The sequence below is a fragment of the Gambusia affinis genome, linkage group LG01, assembly GCF_019740435.1.
Source record: "Gambusia affinis linkage group LG01, SWU_Gaff_1.0, whole genome shotgun sequence".
Classification (NCBI taxonomy): domain Eukaryota; kingdom Metazoa; phylum Chordata; class Actinopteri; order Cyprinodontiformes; family Poeciliidae; genus Gambusia; species Gambusia affinis.
Window position 1 is genome coordinate 36,369,218 of NC_057868.1, and position 25,433 is coordinate 36,394,650.

Sequence of the window (25,433 nt, forward strand, 5' to 3'; positions counted from 1 at the left end):
AAGTAGCAGCTTGCTCAGTATGAGCAACACATGGCACAGAGTGCAGAAATCAATGCCACTCTGCATTTCATTCTTTCATGATACACGGTGAGGCTGGGGACTTTTTGAAAAAACATTGGGCAGTTGAAAAAGAAAAGGCCACTACTAAAGTGGAAGTTCTTACTATCCCTGGGTTACTACCTGCCATGGAGCTGTTCACTGAAATCACAGTTTGTGTTCTGTGACACTTTCACTATTTATGTTTTTGTTGTGATCTGTAGGTATATTTGTCTAAACTAGACTAAAAATAACTAGACTAAAAAAACTAAAAAGTCCAGCTAAAATTCAAGGGAGTCCAGAGGCCCTGAAAAATGATGAGATGATTCTTTTCGGTATTTGAGTGTGAATTTATCTGGGTTATGATGGGACAAAACAAAGATAAAAGATATAATCTAGATGTAAAAAGTCCTTTTTGTTTTCAAAAGGAGTGAATTTTATCTTTCCGTAAATGAAGGGAGAAATAAAGTTTCAATTTCTCAAATATCTTTTTTCGATACATATTTATCTTTGGAAAATGAAAAGTATTTTCTTTTCCGGGACCGAAACAATTCCCATGTTATTACAAGTTTGAGGTAAAAATGCAACGTTTTTACAAAGCTGTGGAACTTGATGAAATTGCAAAAATTATTGTTTCTGCTGCAAAAATAATGAGACATATTTTGTTAACATTCAGATGTTATGCTTGTTAGTTTGATTTAGCACATAATTTGAATTCAAAGAATATAACTTCATCAAATTAACTTGCAGTTTTCAAGTGCATTGTGCACAGGATCAGATGGCTGAATTTTTTTTTTCTTATAAACACAAGAAAAGCATCAGGACAAGAGAAAGTTAAAGGAATATGTGCTATTCTTTCTCAGCTGTTTCAGCACATGAGTAGCTGAAACAGCTGAATTGTTCTTTTCTCTCAAGCAAAAAGCAAGGGAAACTTTTAGGAGGATGCTTCTTGTGACTCCTCAACCGGCAGGGCGCAGCAACAGGTGGGGGAGCGGCTACAGCTACTTAATCCCCACAAAGACAGAGAAAACTATAATCACTCTTGGACTTTCTCATTATAAGAAGGTAAAACCATAGGAGCACATTTTAAAACCCTGATATGCCATCACACTAGTAACAGACTCAAGTAGGAGTCAGTAGGAATTCTGTAAGGAGAAATTGTCTCCTCATCCTTGTCAGGCTGGGAGAAGAAAGCAGCCTGTGTGTCAACACAGACAGACAGGCAGCAGCCAGCTTCAAGCTTCATCAGAGGATGGTTAACAGTCCTCCCTCTGCCTGGTGCTGCTGTGGCTGGTCCAGATCCTGCTCTATCTATTGATGGCAGCAAGTTAGCACTGAACCCCAGAGTGCACTCTGCTGTCCCAAAGGCCTGCCAGCTTGCTGAAACAAAGGCTTTTGTATGGCTACTAAATCCAACAGATGGAGAAATGAACAGTAAATGAAAGTGGAGGAAAAGGGGGGAATAGAGGAATTTAGCAGAGCATGTTTGTGGATAGGCATTTAGGCTACTCCTTTGGGAAGTCTAACACCCTCACAATGCAGGACTGGCACAACCTAAATGTTTCCTCGTTGATATGCAGCAAAAAGCGGCTTTAGGGCCCCTGTGTGGAAAGAAGGAGGCAGTCTACTCAGGAGGGCTCTCCAGGGCCTGGCAAGCCTTTTATTAAGATGTTAATAGCATTGCCTTCATGACACATTTCCATGGGACGGGATCCGTTTCCTCTACCGTTCTTTAGTACCTCAATCTGCCTGCCACAATCATCAGTCTCTCTCCTTCACATAACAGCCTGTTTAGGCATTCAGTCCCATCTCCACATTTCGCTGCCCAGGCACTTTCAGCTTTTATCTGATGTCTGCTGTCACAAGCCTTCCTATATTTACCATGTGTAACAAAATTACTCGATGCCAGCGATAAGGGCAGGAATCCTGGCACGGGGACCTGCAGAATAACAAGTCTGGTTGTTTGTTTGTCACCGATCTTCACGCTGGCTGCAAGTCTGGCTCTCACCTCTGCAAACATGAGGATGAGGGCTTGTGTGATTTCTTTTTTTCCTCCAGACCCTGTCAGGTGGCTGCCTGTTTCCTGATCTCATTCAGCATTCCCTCGTGAAGTGATCTCGCAGTCATAAAACTGCTCCCAGGCTTGTCCAATACAGCACAAGCAGGTAATTGGCAAAAAAGAGAAGGAAAAAAACCCCTTAAATTCTTATGTAAATACACTTTGCTTTCTTTTCATTTAATCTATTGTCTCAAGCATCTTCGCCTTTCACACACATTTGAATATAAGTCAGTTATAAGTCAGTTCTCCTGGCACCATAAATAATCAATTTGCTGGTGTCATGGGAGGATGTGCATTTTTGTTTGGTGGAAATTCAACAATAAGTGAGCAACAAAAGGGAGCGGGAGAGAGGCAGAGTGGGAGGGGGCTTTTGTTGAGCGCCAAGGGGCATCTGTCAGGAGCAGATGACAGTGTGCATGTGTGGAATTCGTGCTTGGCTGCGTGCGTTTGTGTCCATTTTCATTCGGATTTGCTTGGACAGTGTGGCACATGTGTAGTTTTTTGCGTGACTGTGTACAGCCCGTGTGTGGGGTACGCAAGACAGAGGGTTGGCAGTGCGGACAACTATGTAGCATTGCCCATACTGCCCTCTGGTGATGAGGATGCCCCTGCCTGCCACTGTCACCATGGTTACTGCTGGAAAAGGGGTGCAGACATTACTTGTCTAGTCAACTCATGTGCCATAAAGGAGCCCAGCCAACAACAGCTTTTTTTTTTTGCTCTACTATGTAAACCGCAGCTCAGTTGGAGTAAGAACCCTTTTCAAACTCAAAGGGGCCTATTATGGCCATTACCGCCAGCTATTTGAAGCATTTTATAATGTTGTTTAGGGAATTGCCTAATGTGTTGTTTTCTTTACCCTATGATTGTGAAATCCTGCAGGTCAGTATATTAACATAGATTTACAGATTTCTAAAAACACTCACATCTTGAGCTTTTTCACATTTTGCCACTTTGCAACCACAAATCGATGTATTTCAACATAACGTGCTATGCAAATTCAATCATTGTTTTATTTTTCTTTCTTCACTTGTATTCAGTTGTGTACAACCACTTTTCATTGCAGTTATGATTCATCTTTTGATTTGTTTCTACCTCCTTTGTACACATAGTTTGAGTAGGATTTGCCCATTTTCTATGCAACAAACCTCAAGATTTAGATTGGATGATGGGAATCTGTGAACAGTAATTTTCACGGTTTACAAAGTATTCTTACTTGGGCCATTGCTGCAGATGAATATGTTTCTATCCAAATCATTCAATTCTAGCTATTGACTCTATGCATGGGGTCCTTCCAGTGAAGATGACCCTTCCATTTTTTGTTCCAGGACTGCCCTGTATGTAGCTTCATCCATCTCCCTATCAACACCTTTCAGCTTCAGTGGACTTGATGAAAATCATCCCGAAAGCTTGGGGCTCCAGCCACAATATTTTATGATGGGGATGGTGTGTTCAGAATGATGTGCAGTGTTAGTTTTCCACCACATGTAGTGTTTTACTTGCAGGCTGTGAAAGGTCAGCGTTGGTCTTATTTGTCGATCTTTTATAGGTCTGCTGTGCTCCCTGCATGGCTTGTGGCAAACTGCAAATGTGACTTCCTATGATTTTCTTTTAAGAACAGCTTCCCTGTTCACACTCTTTCATAAAGGTCAGATTTGTGGATAGCACAACTGAAAGCTGTCTTGTCAACAGATTCTCCAAGCTGAGTTGTGATTCTCTGAGTCCCCTCCAGAAGTCCCATAAGGTGTTAAAGGGGCATTATCATGTAAAATCTACATTTTTTTTTTTTTTACATCATATTATAATGTTATTTCCTCATCAAAAACATACCTGGGCTTAATCCTTTCATGCATGTTAGAAAAATCTTTAAATCTCACTTGACAACCATTCAGCCATCCAAAATGCCTGGGTGGGCCTAGCGCCGCCTTTGAGGTGCAGCTACTCCTCAGAACTGCTCTTTCTAAGCTACTGAGCTTCCGCCTCACAGGGCACCCCTCTGTCCTACTACTTCACTGGGCTCCTTTAGACTAGCCCACAGCAATTGGCAAACATCTGGTGGAACTGCGCATCACATGAGCTCATTATACAAACTACTTCTCAGTATAATGCTGGTTAAAAAATTTTTGTTAAAGGGTTAATAGTCGAGTGATGACTCGCTGAAGGTGAATTTCAGAAAGAAATTCACTTTTCAGCGTACTCTATTGCTCAGTAACATGTAGATACCTGTACTTGTTCATGCTTCAATGATACCAGATTTTTGATCAGCTATCACTTCATCTGCGTGGAAATCTTCTTTCACTGAGTAATAGAAGCCTGAAGTCATATGTAGCTTTGTCAGAGAGTGGAGATGGGAAGAAAGGAAAGATGAAGGGAAAACAAGGCCCTGTGAATTCATCAGAGTTAGATGGCAAACAGAAAACTCTGTCTGGAAAAGCTTTCTGCTCTCATTTCTTCACTACAGTATCTTGTTCTGTCTCTTGTGCAAACACATCCACTTGATTAAGTTTTTCCACAGTTGTAGACCAAAGTAAAGAGGGATAAATTGATGATGAAAGACCATGAAATTCATTCAGCTTCAAAACATGGAATGTGGCTCATTGCGGAAACTTGTTTCCCAGAAGTGTCGACAAAGGCTTAAAGTCAAACATTTAAACAGAATGAGTTGACTTCTTCTTTCAAACTTGCGTTTGTCTATGTTTTCTGACTTGGATGACAATTCAAGTTGTGAAAGTACTTGGGTTAATATCGTTGGATGAAAAAAGTTCTGACTAAAGCTACTGCCGCCAGTCTCTGCAACTCCAGACTCTTTACTTTGGCCCAAGGTAATTTATTGTGTCCAGGCCAGGGGAAATGAATTTTCCCTTGGGATAACATTAATGTTTATACATGAATACATGACTCTGATCCACACAGAGAAGCCAGTGGGAGAGAAAGGATGGAAGGTACTTAGGAAGGAAGGCAGCTTGTCATAATGTCTAGAGAGTTTGTGAAAATGTACAGTTACTTCATTAACCTCACTTTTGATGTAGATTTATACATCATGGTGAAGGTTTTAAAGCAAAAAAGTAATGTGGAACCCTCTCTTCCCAAAACTGCTTTTCCAGGAGCTTATCCTGTCAATTCAAATCGAGAAAATGGCCATTACTGGTGGTGCTGCAAAATTTCATGTCGCAAGTTCTTGCAATATTAAGATGGATTACTTTTAGTTTTTGTAAAGTGATAACTTTGTCTGCGGACATATGTTTATTCTATTAGTTTTAGCCCTGGAAGCACTGAGATAAGTGACTTAAATTTGAATCCAGGCGCCAAGATATACCAAGGTAGTTTCAAAAAGGCAAGACTTTTCCATTATACTGCTGGCAACAGTTTTCTCAATCTGTTTGATTCATAGAGCAAGATGTACTCCCTGTCTCCTAACCAGAAAGCCAGAATAAACAAAAAGTAAACAAATATGAGATTTTGCTCATTCAGTAATGTAGTATTACAGGAAAAAAACAATTTGGCAGCAGCAGGGATATTTAGTGCTTTTCTACTGTTACTAAAAGACTATGGTGGACGCCCAGTATTTGTGAAGGTTGGGGACCACAACTGACCTTCAATAGCTTAAATCATCAAATACTTGAATTCCTCTCTATGAAAACAATTATAAATGCCTATTCTAATATTTCAATGACCAAATATACCTTACACAGTGAAACAGTCTTGGAACCACTGCAAATGCTAATATCTACAGTGTGTCTTGTAAGCATTACCTCACTTCCAGACAAATTTAGAGATTCGATCAAAGCAAGTAGTGCAATGAGAGGCATGGCCAAGTGTGAAGATGACTTGTGGTCAGGATAAGAGCACAGTTTGACAAATTAGTGACATTGTCTCGATATTTAGCAACTTTTCAGAACCCTCTAGCAACTTTGAAAAATGTGAAAAGGGACAAATCTAGCGACTTTTTTCTGTGATAAACTTTTGTGGCAACCTGAAAGCATGATCAGTTGAAACACATGCCTTGAAACACTGTTAAACTTTTGTGAAAATAATAAAAAATGCACTTAGTTTTACCAGAAATATCACTAAATTCTTGTCTTGTTCTGGTATTCAAAGACCTTGTATGGTCTTATCTTGTGACCTGAAAATATTGTTAAATTCCTTGTAATAACTAATCATAGCAAAGTTTTTAAACTCTCAAGTTGGGTCTGTCATAGTTGAAGTCGGATGTTGTTTTTCCATCACTCTTACTTCCTACTGGTCTTTTGCTATCAAAAGGAAACTGCACGTAGTCGTTGGAACAGTGGGAGCTCGCCCACATGGAACATTATTCTTCCCCTGTCATCATAAATGAAATGGGAAACATGACAGCAGTGTCTTTGAGAAACTTTCAAATCAAATAATTAGTGCAGGATAAATGATGTGATGCGATATCATGCAGGGCCAAACACAAAATCAAAATTCTCAACATTCTCCCACATCAGCTGCAATGTCAGTCAAGAGCATTGTCATTTCTGGAGCGTTGAAGGGAAAAATGAATCTGGGCATCAGAGGCAATTATCCAGAGTGTGACAGCCGAGGCTTTTTCTGGCATAGAGCTTAAAATTCCTGTATTGTCCATAAAGATGCTGATTAAATATGACTGCTCTGAAATATCTGCCTCTCTAAAGGGAGGTATGAGGTAAAGAAGGGAGGCGTGAGTGAGAAAAGTGATAAAATGAGGAACCAGGCAGGTTTATACATGAATGAAATGAATGAGCATCTTGTAACAGTTTGGAAATAATATATAATTTAGGTGAAAATGCTGTTGAACATTGTTGGTGTAGAAAGAGCATGTTGGACATTTGTTTTAGGAATTGTAGATATTGGAAAACCTAGATTACCCCTGACATTTAACACTTTTTTCCTCATTGCAGGAGGCGTCTCTGAACTCGTAGGTATTATGTTTACAATTAGGTAATTTGCACCAACCTCATTGCCTGCCACAAGTCCACCCCCACATTTCTCAGAAAACATGCTCCACCTGAGAGGGGTGAATAGGTGAGGGGAATTTGCATGTTATTATAAAGCAAGCACAGTGTTTTGGGTGTTATTTTTGCAAACGTCGCATTAAATTAGGACCATGTTTTTTTTTTCTTCTAAATTTACAAACGGGATAGGTTTTATTTTACTGAATAAGACACAGCATAAACCCTTTCTTCTGCTTTGCTTCTTTCTTTCCCGTCTGTTTTGGAAGGTTGGAAGTGAGAAAAACCATGAGCTGGGTGGAGGCATGCCAGAGGGGACTGGCAAATGGCTCAGATGCTTCCAGATTATGGCACATGCTTTATTTCACCTGCATTTTGAGAACCGCAGGCTTAGATCTAGTTTACATTCTTAATCAAAAATGTGAAAGAAAGATTAGAGAAGGCGGTATACCGGATATGTGCTGCTACTTTCTTAGGCGTGTGCTTGTGAGAACACACCCAGTTCTTCTTACCACTATGTAAATGTTCCATGGATTCCTTTTGTGCAGACATCGATGTGCCTGATAAAGGACACCTTGGTTTTGTTTATTCTGCCAAGGCTACAGCGTTTGTGGGTTGTGTTGTACAAAGCATTAGCTGCTTCAACGGCTTAAGGTCTGAAAACCTGAAATGTAGTGTGTGTGCGTGTTTGCCTGGGTCCCCGAGGCACTGAACATGTGCAGTAGCTCTGTGTCAAGGTAAACAACCCCACCTGTCTTTGAATGCTACCGCTTGACGCAACAAACGAGAAAAGGGGAAAGCAAAGAAAACACAACAGACAAAAGTTCTCATGAAGCTTTTTCTTTCAAACCTTACTAAAAGAAGTTCTTTCTAAAATATGATGCTACATATAAGTGGCTTGTGGCAATAAAGGACGCTTACTGCAAGAGTTTATGAATGAAAGTAACAGAATTATGACTTGTGAATGTATTAATAGCTTAGATGTATGACTTAATCTTTCGGAAACACGATGCAACAGAGAGGTGTCATTCATGAGCTTCCAACGCAATAGACAAAAATCTGTCACTGATAATGCATGTCAGTTAGATGCTGTAGGTAGATGAAACAAGAGGATGACAACGCGATCATGCATATGATGTGTGTGTTTGATGGTTGTTCAAAGAGACAGCCTAAGTAAAATCTTGTTGCAGAGAAAAGAATAAATATTTCTTACTCGATACTTCCACCACAACTGTTCAAATATCAAGGAGTCATCTCAGTGGTGCTCAAAACTCCCAGTTTCAGTTTGGCATCGGCTGGTTACCGGTATCAAGGTATACAAAGCTTTTTGTAAAAGTATTTTTTTATGAAATCTGTCTGTATGAAGCAAAGTTCTGGTGATGCCAAAAAGGTACATTATTTCTTGTCTAAGCAAATTGTGTCTTTTGATGCATAACTCAGGCACTGTTGTCATATGACTAAATCTGGTGACATAAATGTGCACCTTTATTCTGAGCCTTAGAAGCAATAGCGAGTGTTTGACTCTGAGAACAGGCTGGTATCAAAGTATGGCAAGGCTTAAAAAATTCCTACATTTTCCATAATCACATGTGGATTTTTTTTCCATTTGTGTTAAACAGCAACATGGGATGTTGCTGTTTAACATGGCATGAAACTGCATTTGAAGTAGCATAGTTTCCAAAGTTTTCTCTGGCTTCCCAGAGCATAAAAAGATTCTGGTCCTCCCCCATCTGTTGCTGCACAATACTACTAGTTAGCTGGCTGGTACAAAGTACAAAAGCACCTTTTTTGCCACCTATTAGTCTTATGTATGTAATGCAAAGCTACAGTTGGGAACAGTTGATAAATAACACAAAGCTATGTTTGGGAACATGCAGGCAGTCGGTCTGTGTAACAGTCAACTGCAAGCTGGCTACCTGAGCATACAGCCCAACTAATCATTTTGGAGCTGCAGTCTCCCAGCCAAGCTTCTCTCTGACAGATCACCCCTCCCCCGCTCCTTCCCCACACAGCTCCATCAGACTAGCGGCAGTAGCAGTTACCTGGAACTGCTGAGCTTATACAAGCTACTTCTCAGTTCAACCCTCCTAAAAATGATTTCAAACGGCATAATGGAAAGGCATTGTTGTTATGACACACTGACGGCGAAGTATTGGAAAGAGCACAAACTTCTTGTAGAGTCAGAGGACAATTTCAAGGTGTCAAATTGCAAAGGCAAATTCCTTTTAAGTTATGCAGTGAATGTAGTATTTTTTCTCAAGTCTGTTAAACTGCAAGAATCTCATTGCAGTCTGAATCTACTTCCAGTCCATAGAAACACAGCATTGCTGCAAAACAATGGAAGAAAAAGGGAGGTGTGGGATTTTCTTTACTTATTCTACTGAGTCATACAGGAAGAGAGGAGGAAGCTGCAAGGGAGTGTCGGAACAGGAAGGCAAAACTGTTTTCATGAAAGTTAAGAGAGCTGTGTGGCACTGAGAAGAATAACTAAGTGATACTGTTTGCACCAGATTGAGTAAAGAAAATTGAAGGCTGGGAAACGGCTCACTCCCTCCCTCGTCACCCTTTGATGATCTCACAGGAAATACAGTATGTGTTGTTGGTTTGAAGTGTGCCCACGAAGAATAAAATGAAAGTGGTCTCGGTAACTCACAGTCCGTCCAAGCCATTCTAAAACAACAGTAAACCAACCACCAAGTGTCCTAATTAGCCCACTTCAGCATGTTAGTGAGCCCCAGCTGCTCCTATTTATGTTGCTGATGAAATGCTGAATGGGGCTTTTTTCCCCCTCCTTGGTTACGTTTTCTCGAGGGTAACAGTCGATTTAATCTTTTTTTTCCCTCCTTCCTGTTATTGCACTTTTTTTGCTGGAGTATGATTATATGTTTTCATCATTGCTGATGCAGTTTATAGGGTAACAGCAGCAGGGTTGTTTAGTTTGGCTGAAAGAGAGCCTGCCAAGTACCCCATTCCATATTTTTTCTTTCTCTACCCACCAATTGAGAAATGATAGAGTTTTGTGATAGGAGGAAATACTCAGACTGCCCACTGCTGTGTTTCGCAGACTTTAACGTCACACCCGTAGGTTCTGCCAAAAACATGCTAATTGTTGATTAGAATTGAAATCTCGGTTACATCCCTCAGATGGATGAATAGAGACTGGATGACTTGTAGGAACCTCCTTTTACTGCTTCTCTAAACCCAGGGATCTCTGTTAAAGTGGTCGAGCCGCAGTGTGGCTCACTGAGCTCCGTCATCTGTGTGTGTGGTCTGAGAAAATGTTAATACGAGGAAGAAACTGCCACAGAGAAATTCCTCGGTTTGGCTTAGTTCATACTGACCAAGCATGGGAATGTTCTTGAATTTGATTTTTGTTCAGCTAATACTGTACTCTCTGTTCATGTTTTAATGTCCCTCTACCCCCATCTTTCCTCTCTTTAAAAGGCACATTGGATGTAATCATTTTTACAACTATTCCATTTCAACTGGGGTCGAACATGTTGGTCACAAAGATTATAGTAATTCCATAATTAAGAGCTTTGTCAAAAAATAAAGGAAGAAACAAGACAACCAAAAGTTGTAGGCGAGTGAGTGATGTTGCTATGATTACAATAACAAACTTGGGGTATTACTGTAAAATATATTTGTCAAAAAAATTGTGTTATCAAAGTATCACAGTTGTATGATTGTAAAGCAAATATGAGTTTACTGAGTGAAGATGTACATGATAATTTATGAAGTGAGGCGAAAGAGCAGAATAGTTAAGACGCAACAAACTGGCATCCTATGTATGTTTATAAGCACGGGTATTGTTCCCACACTACCTGTAATTAATCACAGTGGTGAATGACCACTCATGACAATGGCCGTAATTTGAAATCCTAAAAGTAAGGACACTTATGTCCAGCCATCATTAACTTTAACAAAACATTTTTTGATGCTACAAAAGCTCAATTTAAGCTCATGCTACAACATGTGTGGTGAATGGAAATTAAGTTAAAATACTTACAATTGTTTCATAGTCATGGCACAACAGCTGTTTCCAACAGATATTGTATTTCACAATTGATGAGAAGTCGGTCTTGTGTACCTCTATTTCTGCCATGAAGCTGTATTGATGATTTTTGTAGCAAAAGTACTCACTCCATCCACGTTTGGAATTGTCAAAATCGATCACACATTCATTTGACAGATTTCAGTTAAAAAGTGTTTTTGTTTCAAGAAAACAGTCTGTCTCGCGATTACTGTGAAAGATGATCCCACTGTGCTATTGCAATTCATCATCCATAAATGATAGTGGCCACATTGTAGAGGCTGATTATGATTTATTTAAGTTGCATTCTTTAGGTTTTGCCTTGCTCTCTTCCATGTAGTCCCAGCTGACCTCACTTGCTGGGGAAAAAGCTTCACAAAAAAGCTGATGCTAATTTTACCATCTTACTAACAGAGATTTGTCTTTGATCAAACATAATTCCCAGAAAATCAGTGTTGCATTAATCTTAAGAAGAGGCTGTGCTTGTGAAAGTGATTTGGTGGCTAAACCCAGGCGGGGTACTTCACTGGAGAGCAGTTTCTCTAAAGCGGTTTATGCTAGTACTTTTCTTGCCCAACATTTTACATACAGTCAAATCAACGCAGGAATTACAGTCCATTTCATGCTAGGCATGGATTTAGATAATTCCCATCCCCTATAAAAATCACACTCTTCTCTTTCTGAAGACCTACTTATGCACATCCACGTATGTGTGATTACATCAATTCTTTACTCTCCAGAAACCCCAAGCCTTTTTCTTTAGCGGCTTTATCAAGATGTAGCATAGGAGGACTACTGACAGAAAGTCATATGAGGCTCAGCAGCCACATATAAAATATGTTCTCCAGCATGTGTCTGCAGATTATGAATGGCCCGGCTGTCTCGGTGTTAAATCTATCACAGTGCAGGGAGACTGAATCAGAAATCTCTGGCCTGTGAAAATGAGTGTGAACCACTTATTCCCAGGTTCACTGTAGCGGACTGGGTGGAGTTGCTCTTCGTACTGCTCTGACTCTCATGGAACCTGTGAAGTATAGGCATCACGCATATGTTCTTTGCCACAATCTCCTAAAGTATTCACCTCAGTCTCATTTCAGGCTGCAGGAGTTTCCCTGATTCACCAAAAATGTGTCAGATCATCAGCTCTGAGTCACTGAGAGAAGAAAAGGGGGAATGTGTAAGGAAGAGATAAAAATCCTATGACTAGATTGTGGGATGCAATGTCATTCAGTGTTTCCTGTCTGCTCAGGTCTTATAAGGCCTTTTTTCACCCTTGTGCCCTTGTGGCTCCGAACATAATGAGAATTGGACCTCTTCTCCTTTCCTTCTGATCCTTGGCCATTCTTTGTGCTTTATCACAGTGGTGCTCTGATAAATGGATGTGCCCATCCCTGGTGTACAATACAATACAGTACAATACACAACCTTCACAGAAACACTGAATGAAATTACAAATTGCTGGTACTCTGCCAAAATGCTGTTTTCATCAAAGACCTTGTAGGTCGCCGTGACATTCCTTCCTTCCTTCCTTCCTTCCTTTTCCCTTCTTCCTATCATCCCAACACAAGAAAGTAAGAACAATTATGCTAAGTGCAATACATTTGCTTCTAGACTCTTTTCCACACCATGACTCTCTGCATTTGTATGATCAAAAATGCATAACCAAATTAGATTTTTTTTGTATGGAGAATAAGAAAAAGTGTTGGATCTTTCTATAAGCCAGAAGAATAGAGGTGTGTAGCATCAGGCGGATGAGTGACAAACAATCGTAATTTCTGCAGCACAGTTTCTGGAATCCTATTAACAAGACTTGACAGTATGTGTGGTGACTTTTTAAAACGTGTTTTAAAATATTTGACTGCTCACTTTTACCTGCAGAAGAAACGCCAATAATTCTACAATCCTCATTAAATATATTTGCATTATGCGCTCAAAGTATAGTACAATTCTTTGATAAATAACAGCCAAGTATCCTGTCGGAGGAAATAATAGTCCCTTCTAAAAATACTTGAGGGCATTGTTAGAAAAAAAGCCCACTATGGCGATTCGCCTGCTCTAAGCACAGGGGCTCAAAGGAAACCAGCCAATGCTTTAGTTTCCACCGTGTCCCGGCCAGCACTGCATCCTGTACGGGGGTTCACACGGAACAGCCTGGAGGGCATGCATGTGTGCTTCAGTTCGGATCCAGCAAGGCCCTCTGTCACTCAGCCAGCCTGCTCTCTGAGCTTTGTGCCATCCCATTCACTTGTGTCCTGGCATAGCCCTGCAGCAGCTGTTGCACTCCAGAGGACCGTCAGGTGCATTTTTATGCACGCTCCAAGTGACAGCACTGAGTTAGAAAAAGTACAGCAGCGAGCTCTATTATTTATATGCATTGTAAGTCCAAGTTAGATTTTCATTTAAATGTGTTGTAGGCTTATTCCTGAGTTGAGTTATGAATCAACAGCTTTTCAACTTTCAATTGTTGAAATAATTTCACAGAAATCTTTCTAAACCGCACTGACAGTTTGTATGCTCACAGGCTCGTGCTCCTTTTCACTCTGCTGATCGTGAACAGGTGGCCATGATATTACATACGTCTCATTTTATTGCTCAAGAAGCCAACAAAATTGTTTTATTTGTTGAATTGAAATTGTTTTCAAGCGGAATGTTCTTCCAGGGTCCTTTTAATTTTTTCTGTTGCAACCGTGGCAGGTTTTACTCCTTCCTTATACTGCTCTGCACCCAGAGCAAGTGCTGCTGTTCTTTGTGGTCCTCTGTGAGTCTTTGCCGTATTCAGCACATTCTGCTTGCTAGGCATGCATCCTTCTGAGTGAGTAAGCACCCAATTTCCTCACCACATGCTGTTATTGCCTCTCATCCAAAGGCAGATTGGGCTAAGTAACTAGCTGCAGACTTGATTTTGTGGTGCTTTATCACATTTGATGAAATTAGGATGGCCTCTATTAGGCAGGAGGTAGAGAGAGCAGCAGACAGAGGGAGCGTACAGGCTGAGCCCTTTGCTGCGGTGTGATAATGCATCTGTTATATGTGCCTCAGCGGAGACATCCTGAAAATAGACTTTAATGGTCTTCAGACGGTAGTGTGTGTTTTAGAGTCAAGCTGCATTATGTTCAGGGTTACAGCAGGTCCTGAACATAATGAGGGAAGAATTCTTCCTCCTGTTAAAATTTACAAAACAATTCCCGAAATATATTTTATGTTTTCCACCCTCCTTATTTAATAATGAATGCATAGAGTGTTCAGTTTATAGTGTTAATTTATCCACTGATGCTGATTTCCAGCTCCTTATGAGGTCAGATCTACTGATTTAAATTTTATCGATTTTAGATTTTTTTATTTTTTTTTTAAAATCTAGCTGGAAAAAAAAAATTATTTCAAGATTATAAATATTCTTACATCAAAGTATACAAATTTGTATGATGTTATTCTATTTTTTTGTGTGAAACTTTATAAAAAGTTTGTCACAGCATACCTGGTTTCATGATAAAAATGTTGACCAAAATGTTGTGGAAATTCTTATTTCTGACATATTTAATGAATAGTAAAAAAATTCTAGTGAGGTGAATTAAAGCTCTGGGCAATCGATGTGTGGAGCTTCAGTTTTAACCTTTGGTAATGTAAACAGAGTCATGCTCCATGTTGCTAGTTCTTTCTTGATGTTTTCACTATTGACTCGGATTCTGTCCAGCATTAATCAGACTTGCATGTTTAGGCCTCTTGACCTGTAATCGAATATGGTGAGAAAACAGCGAAACGGTCAGTTTCGGGACATGAAATGATGTTTTTACGTTTGCAGAAAGCGGACATGTCATGGAGCATATACAGCTTAATTCCCTGCCAATGCTTCAGATTCAATTAATTAGAACCATGTGTTTTAGATTATGTAGTCAAATGTGAGGCGAAGGAGCAAAAGGTCACGCTGAACACAACTCCCATCTTGTACCACAGCTTTGATTGAAGGAACAAAACGATCCTGATGATAGCTACAATTTTATACTTCAAGTGCGGTCTTAAGGAAAAGTATTTGTCTTGCAATGAAATCATAGCAATATGTTTACCTGAACAGAGATTTCAACATAAAAAAAAATTAAAAAATTGAAGTCAACATTAAAAAAAAGCTGTAACTGTGAAGAATTAACACTGACATGGCCAGAACACCAGCTTCTTCCCACTTTTCGAGGTCTATGCTGCACAAATGGGCATATTTTCCACAGTTAGCCACAGTAAGAAGTTAATTCATGTTTGTGACCTTCATGTGAACAAAAGAAAATCAATAAAAAACGATCACAAAAGATGCATACAGAATTCATATAAACATTTTAATCACAGCTTCTCTCAGATTCCCTTGGATACTCATGTCTGTGAGTTGCTACAAAAAGGCTAAACTTCACAAACAAAAAACAAGAAGTGCAAACGCAGCAGAAAATCTGTTAGTTTGGGAGCCTTGACTCCAGCTGCATGAATTCCAGTCATTCCTATTACCACTGAACTCTCAACTCACAACACTCTGTGATTTTTCATTGCAAGATCCACAAATAGCATTGGTCTTGGGAAGTTTTGTAGAATATTATCAAGATTCAAACCAGGGAGGTAAATTAATATTCCACAGTCCTGTTAATTACATTGACAGCTAATTGATTTCAGTTACAGCAAAGCAGTTTTTCTGTTACATCACAGGCCCAGTTGTCCTTATTCCAACAGATCACAGCCACTCGTCATGAATATTGTTTTATGTAATGTTCAAAAATGACCTCTGTGTCCCCTGTCATATCTATAATGTGAATTCCTTAAGATATGTATGCATACCAGGAATCAGGTTTTTGATGGTGGAGATGACTTGAAGTGTGTACATCCTGCTGGGTTTCCAGTGCCTGGCTCTCCGTCAATCCAGAATAGCCTCATCCCTTCAGCCAGCGTGTGATTACAGAGCTGCAGGCTATATCATACAGTCCTTAGATGAACAGTAGCTGGAAAAATTGAAGGGATTACTTTGACTGACAGGATTTCCCAAGAGGTTTTCATTCCCCCAGAAAGTCTTATATAACCATTTTGGATTTTTTGTCTGGCGTCTGCTAAGTAAAATGACAGGTCTCTGTGTTTAATGAGTGGCTGTGGCATACACTTAGGCCAGGAGAACAGTCCTATCAAGATTTTTAACTTTTTTTTTTTTTAAATCCACACCTCTCTGTAACCCTTTTTCCTCTCACTCTGAAACTGACCCTGCTCTCACTGCCAGTCAGGCGGTGTGAATTTGCACCGGATAATAACGGCTGTACCACACCAAGTTCTTGAGTTGTGGCTGCCACTGTGGCTGTATCAGCTTGTTACCCAGCTGGAATACTGACTGCATCACGTTTGCCTTCCTTCCTCTCTTCCTTTCACTCCTTTTTTGCTATTTATATAATCATTTTCTCTTTACTGCTCATATATCTTACTTTATGTCATCTTGCCAAATTTTACAAGCTGGCACTAAGTGTTTTTTTATTTTTTATTATTTTATTATTATTTTCTTATCTGATTTAGATTTCCCCTCTTTGCTTTGCATCCCCCCGTCATCATTTCCTGATCCCTAAATCCCTGTAGCAGTAAGTTGCCCTGACCACAGTTCTGGACTTAAGCACTATGATCTTGATGGGACAAAGAGAGTTACTAGGAAGTGAGTGAATGCATGTTGATATGTACTTACTAAAATGGAAGCCATTTGTTATGTTATCTTTATTAGAAAACTTTTAAATGCAAAGCATATTCCTTCGATGGCGCTTGTTTGAGGATGTGGCATGATTATTTTGCTGGGGACAAATTCTATTGCTGTTTTATTGTGATTGGGCAGAGGCCAAACCAGCAGAAAAGTCAAGTCCAGGGTTTGTTTACCAGCCTGCAGCTCAGGGCAAATAGTTCCTCTGCAGGGGTAAGCTGCTGATAAGAAAGCATTCATATAAACAAAACTCGTGCACCCACAGAAATGCTACAATACCGCCGCTGGTGCTTGCAAGGACACATGAGCTCACAGGTCATCCTGAGGCTGGATGTTTGGATTAATGTCATCTCTATGTTCTTGATTTGGTGTCTCCTACAATTCAAGTGCATTAAAATTACTAGCAGTATGATGAAGTTTGTAAATTAGAATGATTCCTTACAGATTGATTATATATTCAAAGCATTTCTTTCTATAATTTTGTGGACTAATAACTCAAAATTAACTCTCATGGAGAAACAGAACATGTCATAATGCTAAAGAGAGGATTTTGAATACAGAAATGTTCAGTCCCAGGGAACACATTTGACTTGTTCAGCAGATAGCTACTAACAAACGCCCACTTAGAGGGCAAACCAGAAACTGTAACGCAGAGGAATTTGGCTGTTCTGATTGCTCTAACCAAGCTTATTAACTGCAAGTTGATATGAGGGAAAACTTATGCAAGCAACAGGATTAACCAGAGTCTTCAGTGGGTTGTTGAGCAATGCCTGTTTGAGTTTAGTGAAAGTTTAACAAGAGATTTTACTGCTGCTGTAGTCAGAGCCACCACACACAGATGTGTCCCAAACATGGGCTGCATCTGTCTCTGCTTCTGGTGAAGCCACTCCAGCAGCAGAAACATCACATGCATCTTACCTCTGACAAGGGGAAAAAGGACTAGATTAGATTTTGTTTTCAATTAACAGCAGGACTTTGCACCTGCACACACTATCAAAAATACCAATACCTGATCTATTGACCAGTGTGTCTCTGTGCTTGATTGGCCAGGAATCAGTGGAGTACTGTCATAAAGATAAGGAACTCATCTGCAAAGATGAACTAGAGGCAGACATTTAAAACCTCAGCAGTACCAATATCTAAATGCCACATTGACAGAGAAATTAATGCAAAAGGACCCCCAACCAAGTATTGCATGCATATACATATACTGTATTGTGCAATTCTGAGAGTTTATGGTTTTCCAAAAATAAAACCTTGAAAAAAATCCCTCACTCTAACTTTTCCGTGAAACTGTAATTCATTTAAATGCTCTTTAGATATACTTGTCAAGTACACTGGCATATGTTGGTAACGATCTAAAGTTTATCCTATGTAATTGCTGTACAGCCTTTCAGACTGAGCAATCTATTTATTTCCATTAGTTGCCGATTCAGACCAATGCCCTCTGGCTGTTTTTTTTTTTTTTTTGCACCTGTTATCTGCTGTGCCAGCCAAGTCCATTTCTCTGACTCAATAACCCTTAAATGTGTTTGAGTTTATAAACTGGCAGAAAGAAGTCAATTCAGATGTAGAAAATGCACAACTGCATTTTTTTTATTATTGCAGTTACAAATATTAGCTTTGCTAAACTTCCTGAAGTGAAACATTTAATTTGGAGTCCCAGTTGATTCAGTTTTAGTTGCATGCTTCATTTCAACAGAGCCTGCTAAATACTTTATGGGACAAAATTACTCCCATTTTGCCGGAGCTTCCAATATTGTGTGCTGCAGCTGTGTATGCCCTTATCGTTAATATTTCACGTACAGAGCTGTCACTCACCAGCGCAGTCTTACTCCTGAAAGGCTAATGGCTGCTTTCAGTCTACAGTGCTAACATCAGCACATTCACATTGAATCTTTAAGCACTGCAGCATAACAAAACCTTCTGGCTTTCCCAATTGTGATATAATCAGAACTTGCCTTTAGTTTTCATGAAGGAAGTTCTAAATTGAAGAAAAATTTTAAAATGATAAAACCTGTATTTGCAAAAACACACAAAGATGCGTTGTTTTCTGGAAAATATTGAATATTCTGTTACACCCCAATCTAACAGGTTTACTGGTATTTGTTTTTCAGCATTAGGTACACCTCTGCTAATTCCGCTTAAATTCTTTTCCTGGCCATAGATATTGTACCACTGTATTGACTTTCAAAGTGGCAACAGCATGCTTTTAGGCTCGTCGTGGCCCTGCAATTTGATATTATGTGTATGGTGTCAATCAAAAAGCCTGATCCAGTCTGAGCTGAGGTGAGATATCTGATCCTGTGGTCTCTCCGCTGACATCGTTCTTTTGTTGTTTATTTTCTCCACCCACTGAGAATTCTCTCTCCTCTCACCAGAGCCCTTTACAATTTAGATTTATGGAAATGCCTCCTAATAGAAATCTGCTCTCCCTGGATGACAGACAGCAATGATGAGGTAAAACCCACCAGTATAGCTGAGGTGGGAGTGCCTGGTTGGATTATTCCTTGGGTATGAGCCTCCAAACAGGCAAAATACACAGAGGTTTTTAGTAAAAGTAAGGTTGTTGTGGAGGGGCAAGGGGACAATTCATGTAAGTGCACCTGTCTTGGTGGCATGGATTACACCCTGGTTCAGCTAGTGTAAGAGTATATGAGCATTGTGTGAGGACAAACAAAAATCACTAGAATGACAATGACACCGTATTCCTTCTCGGCGGTTGGTGTAGATTTTAGATGTAGTATAACAGCATGTGTTTTCTCAAGCAAAGTTCAAAGTGTGTGAAGCAAGAAGGGGGCAGAGGAGAAGCAGAGATGAAAGGAAATATTAGATGCATATACACTTGTTTGCATTCAAGGATACTGCCTATTCTAGGATCCTGTGTCTGGTGTAGTGGATTATTTATATGTAGTTGTGTGTTCTTTTGTTCTAAGAAAAAGTAAAGGCAGTCTGGAACACTGAGGCTGCTTTCTCTCGGTGCAATTCAGTGGAAAACAATTAAAGGCCTGGCTGCAGGCCTCTCAACTCAGACCGTCATGAGCAAGTGTGCTGATATGGGTCACTAACAAAGATAGTCATATTAGGCACTGAATGCTAGTGCTCTCTGAGTGCCCTCAAAACATATGCTTAATTGTGACTAAGTGTGCATTAATACATCGCGCATCAGTAGCTTACAGCAGTTAGCCACAGCTCATGTGAAAAGCGCTAAGAGATGAAAACTGAACCGTTTCAGAAAAGGTCAAAATAAAAATGTACAGAGTGGTGAAGTTATATTGGTTCTGCCTATAAAACTACATCATGTCCCTCAAACTTTTTTACAGTGCGTCATATGTGTCGTCTTAAAGAAATTTATGTAATGGACATCCAAAAAAGTACAGCAGCTTATACTTCTAAAGTAGAAAAGATAACCCTTAAGTCTGTTTTGTTTTCAACTCCTAAAATTCTATATATATATATATATATATATATATATATATATATATATATATAGAATTTTAGGAGTTGAAAATATATATATATAATGCGTTAAAGTATATATATATATATATATATATATATATATATATATATAGGAAATGATTTTTCTGCACTTCAGTGTCTCACACTGCTAGAATCTGTGACTCCAAAATAATACTGACAACTCAAGATGTCAGGAAGTCAGCTCTGAGTTTTTGTACTCAATAGAAACAAAGAAGGAAACCTAATAGACTAACCTCCACTGCTGCTTTTGTATTCCCTTTAGGGAAGATTAAACTTGATATTTTTAAAATTCAAATTATTACCACCAATGGAAATCTTACCAGGCAAAGTGTTGCATATTATTTAGACCATTTTTTTCTGACCATGTTGTTTGTTGATTTATTTCTCCCAAACTGTCTCTTTGATTTGCTGCATATCCCTTTTTCTTAAGCTCTCAGATTTCACGCTTTACATTAATCATTCTGGGAATAACGCATTAATCCAAGGCATGAAATTATCATCTCCCATTTCCTTTTCTTTTGCAACAACAATGGATTTAGCTCTGTAAACGGATTTGGTTCATGTGCTTTATCTGTTGCAATACAATTGCTGTAAATATGAATTTAGGAGATCAAACAAATTTGGCTTCATTGTTAAGGAGCTTAGTACATGAGGACGAAAAAAAAAAGGAAAGGCACATAAACCTAGGACCTGCTGTTAACTCCAGGCTCCAGAGGCCAAAGCTTCCCTTCTGGTGTCAGTTTTCTGGCTTCTCGGTTGTCCTCGGGCTGTTGTGTCCATAATCTTCAGTGGTGGTTTGTTAAACCTATCATTTTGAATCTTATAATTTTCTCCTTCCTCGTCTAAGGCTCCTGCTGCCTCTTAGCATCTTTTAGTGTACCGCAATGTAGCTCCTGTGACAGCATCATTCCCGATGGCAGTGGAAATCACCCACATTTCATCAATGGCCCCACAATCAGTCACAACAGTGACAGAGCACAGGCAGGCCCTGGGATCAGCCTGTTTTACAATAACTCAGAAACTGGCTAGCCAAGTGTGCCAACACTGTGTCTTGTGTTCCTGACTGCTCATTATGAATAGGAAGTTTAGCAAAACCTGTCTTTTCTCCAAGCCATGATCACAGCTTGCAAGTGTGCTGGAATTTAAGACTGTCTTCACTCCTTTTTTCAAGAAAATTAGATCAAGCCAGCTAAACACACGACCAAAAGATGCCAAAAGAATGAAGTTGTTTGTAACAAAGATCACGATTGCAGTCCTAAATAAAACTATTGATAGCAAGTTCATCTTATGAACTTTGATGTGACTTCATAAGGTGAAGTTTAATGGGGTGAATTGTCTAGTAAGGAATGTGAAATTTAGAATATCTGAGAGGTATCTGCATCTAGACCTAGAAATCCAGCATGCTAACCAGAGAAAGGGCTTTGTGGCAAACCTTGTCTGCTCATTTAGTTAATAAAAAACTGAACATGAGTTTCTCCTTCAATCTTTTTTACTGTGTGTAATTTGGAGGACAAATGTTTTGAGATGCTGCTTATTGATCTTATTTAATAATATTAGTTGTAGATGTCGTCAAACATTTTCACTGACAGAGTACACATAAAAACAGTAAATTTTTTTCAGCTAGACTCTATGCTCACAAATACCCACGGTGACGTCAATGGTTTGTTTGCTGACTCTCTCTCTCTCTTTATATATATATATATATATATATATATATATATATATATATGTATGTATGTATGTGTGTATGTGTGTATGTGTGTATGTGTGTGTGTGTGTGTGTGTGTGTGTGTGTGTGTGTGTATGTATGTATGTATGTATGTATGTATGTATGTATGTATGTGTGTGTTTATGTTCATAAAACTCACTAATCTTTCCCACATAGAATGTCTTTGAGGAAGGTAGGAGTGCTTACTCCATCCTTTTCTGTGTTTTTGCCATTAAGCAGCCACACATCCATTCAGTTTTTTTCCATTAGCAGGTCTTTTTTGTCAATCAGTTTATAATAGGAAATGTCATTGTCCATATGTGTTGGAGCTTTTCCGTTTTAGAGGACTTTGCACAAAAGACTCTTTGCGTTTCAGGAATTGTGTTATTTTTCAAAAAGGCAGATTATTTATATATGTAGTGGGTTTAAAGACTTTGATGATTATCAGGTAAAAAAAATATTTACTGACGTCATGATTCTTCCACACTAACCCTATTTTAGAAACTGTTTTCTTAGGTTTTTAGAGGTACTGTATTGCTGTGATTCAATTGCTGTTGGAGGTAAAGTAGGAAAGAAAAAGGTGCTTTTGTTGCTAAAAGGTTAAGGCGTCTGACTTAAATTACCCATTAAAAGTTATAAATGTTTCTCCCTTATTTTCTACCTAGACAATAATCGTATTTATTGCAGCAACAGTCATGCCCTCTTCTTTTTGAGGTCAGTTGATGATTGTATTTATCTATGAATCATTCTTGAATGCATTTATATGTTAATGTCCATATCTGTTAACTCTGACATCTAATAAACTAAACAAAGACATGGCTTTGAACTACAGAGCACAAGGGGTGATCCGGTGTTGGGTTTATTCTTTTCAAGTCTGCTTCACAGCTGCAAAGCACCGAGAAAGTCCATGTCATGTGCAACAAAGAGGTGGTCATGCAATCAACTTAAACAAAGACTTTGTTCCCCATGTCGCTGAAAGCAATATGAATGGACAACCTTGGTGGAGCCTTCGTTTTATTTAGAGCATTGAGACACGCTATGCCTCTGCAGCTGTAGCCTCAACATGATGCATTTATTTTTCGCAATGACTTGGGAGGAAGACCAAAATAATGAGGAGAGGAAGAAGAAATAGATGGGTGTAAATGTTGAACACACGTACAATTAAGGGCGGAGGGTGTAGCAAAAAAGCCCTAAGGGGCAAAAGGCGGAGGGGCTTGTGCAAAAAGCTAGCTCAGCAGGAGGCTCATTATTCCACCAACGGGATCCACTTTGCACATCCAGCTTGTGCAAACTCACACAAAGGAGCATAGCAGCGTGCAGGCAGCAAAAAGTGAGAGTAAGGTCTGCCTCTTGCTGCCTTTTTTAGAGGGAGTGACACTTTTATGGCCATGCTAATAAAGTGCCCCTGGGATACGGTACCTCCCACACCTCCGCCTATACGCATGCCAACAACAGCTTGATTGGGCCTTAAGACTTGAGTTTATGGACACGTGGATCAATACACTTCCTCAGGGTCTATATTTAAAACAGAAACCTGCAGTGTGCTCACAGATAGAAGTAGAGGATGGGGACACCGAAATGGCCATTATATGATTTTAAAGCAAGGTCTATGACGTCATTCTGATGGAATCCCACATCAGTTATACCCATCCACATCGTCTTGCTTCCAAACTTGTAGTGCCAAACGGTTGTTCATGTAAGGTGCAGTGGCTGATTATTCCAGCCTCATCTTTCACCCTTGATTCCCTGCGCCCTAGCTGGCGGCAAATGCAAATCTGGAGCGTGACAAATGATGTAAGGCCGCCTCTGACACGTTCCAGCCCTTGGCTTCCCCGTGTCGCTCCCCAGCTTACCTCCCTCAGCTCCACAGTAATTACCCTTGTTGGATCGCTACGCCTGATCATAGTTGATTTTGGGATGCACTGCCATTCTCTCCACTTGTTAGCCTCTCACACTGCCTGGTTCTGATAGAGCACACTGATAATACGGAGGGAACAAGATGAGACACAAACACACATGCATGCATTCACACTTGACTGTATGTTGTACGTGATTGTTGCAGTGGTGATTAATCCCTTTATTATCTAATCATACAAGCAAAAGATTGGAATAAAAAGATAAAAAAGAACAGCAGTGTTTAAAAGAAAACAATTAATAAATTCCAATTTTGTAAATTGTGCATTGTGAAGGTCAAGGAGTGAGGAAAAGGGTGCATAGAAGTGATTTCCAATTTGTTCTCAGTTTGTTCCAGTAATAAGATCCAGACCTTTTCTTCCAATGGATGAGATAATTAACTCATGTTGACAGACCACATAGAGCTCTATCTTTTGGTTTATGGCACACATGGAGAGGCATCCCTGTTGCCAAATCAAAGCATGATGTCACAAATTTCAGACTTTTCTGATTTCTGTTTGAATGAAGTGTACAAAATTGCAAGAAAAGATATCAACTTAAATCAGTAAACTGATGTTTAACATATTTTGCTTTACAATAATGTTTATACCCATTGTTTTCATGTTTTGACACCTTAAACCCACAAACTTCAAATGTATTTGAAAGATTGAAAATAACATTATTTAATGTAATTGTTCAGTGAAAAGAAAATGTTTTATCATTTTCAGAATGTTGTACAAATAAAAACCTGAGAAATACAGTGTGCATTTAAATTTCAGCTTCCCTGAGTCGATGGTTTTTAGAATCATCTTTTGCTGCAATTACATCTAAGAGTTTTTTGGGGGTATGTTTCTGCCCGTTTTCCCAGCCTAGGGCCTACATTTTTTTTTTATCTCATTCTTCTTTGCTGCTTTGACTACTCATTTTAAAGTCTTGTCACACATATTTAATGGGATTTAGATGTGGACTTTGACTTGGTCAAACATGAAAATGCTTTTATCCAATTCATTCCATAATTGGTTTGTCTCTATGCTGGGCTGCATTGGGGTGAACCTTCATCCCTGTCTCAAATCTTTTGTAGGACTTCACACGGGGGTGTTAAAATTCAGTCCTCAAGGGTGGAGGACCTGTAACTTTTAGATGTGCCTCTGCTTCAACAGCCAGTCAAATAATCAGGTCATTAGCAGGACTCTGTAGAACTTAACTGCATACTGAGAAGGCAATTTAGGCATTTTATTGGTGTGTTGGATTAGAGACATTTAAAAGGTTTAGGAAACCCTGACCTTCAGGGACTGGAGTTCAACGCGTCTTTTATTATTGCCCTGTATTTAAGTCTGTCCAACACCCCAACAACTCTCACCGGCTGACCTGGGAATGCTTAAAAAACGCTTCCCTGCAGCTTGATGCTGACACCACTATATTTTACCATGGGGATTGTGTGTTGAGGGTGAAGCACAGTGATAATTTTCAGTCTTGCATAGTATTTTGCATGTGGGCTAAAAATGTTACACATTTGTCTTATCTCACCAGAGCACCTTTTTTCACATGCTTCTTGTGTCCCATAAAATAATCGG

General features: G+C 39.4%; 1 protein-coding gene across 1 annotated transcript in view; it reads left to right on the forward strand.

Annotated features, from left to right (window-relative positions):
* plxna2 (plexin A2) overlaps positions 1–25,433 on the forward strand; it is a 223,148-nt gene that overhangs the window by 5,089 nt on the left and 192,626 nt on the right. The gene's annotated exons all lie outside the window — the stretch shown is intronic.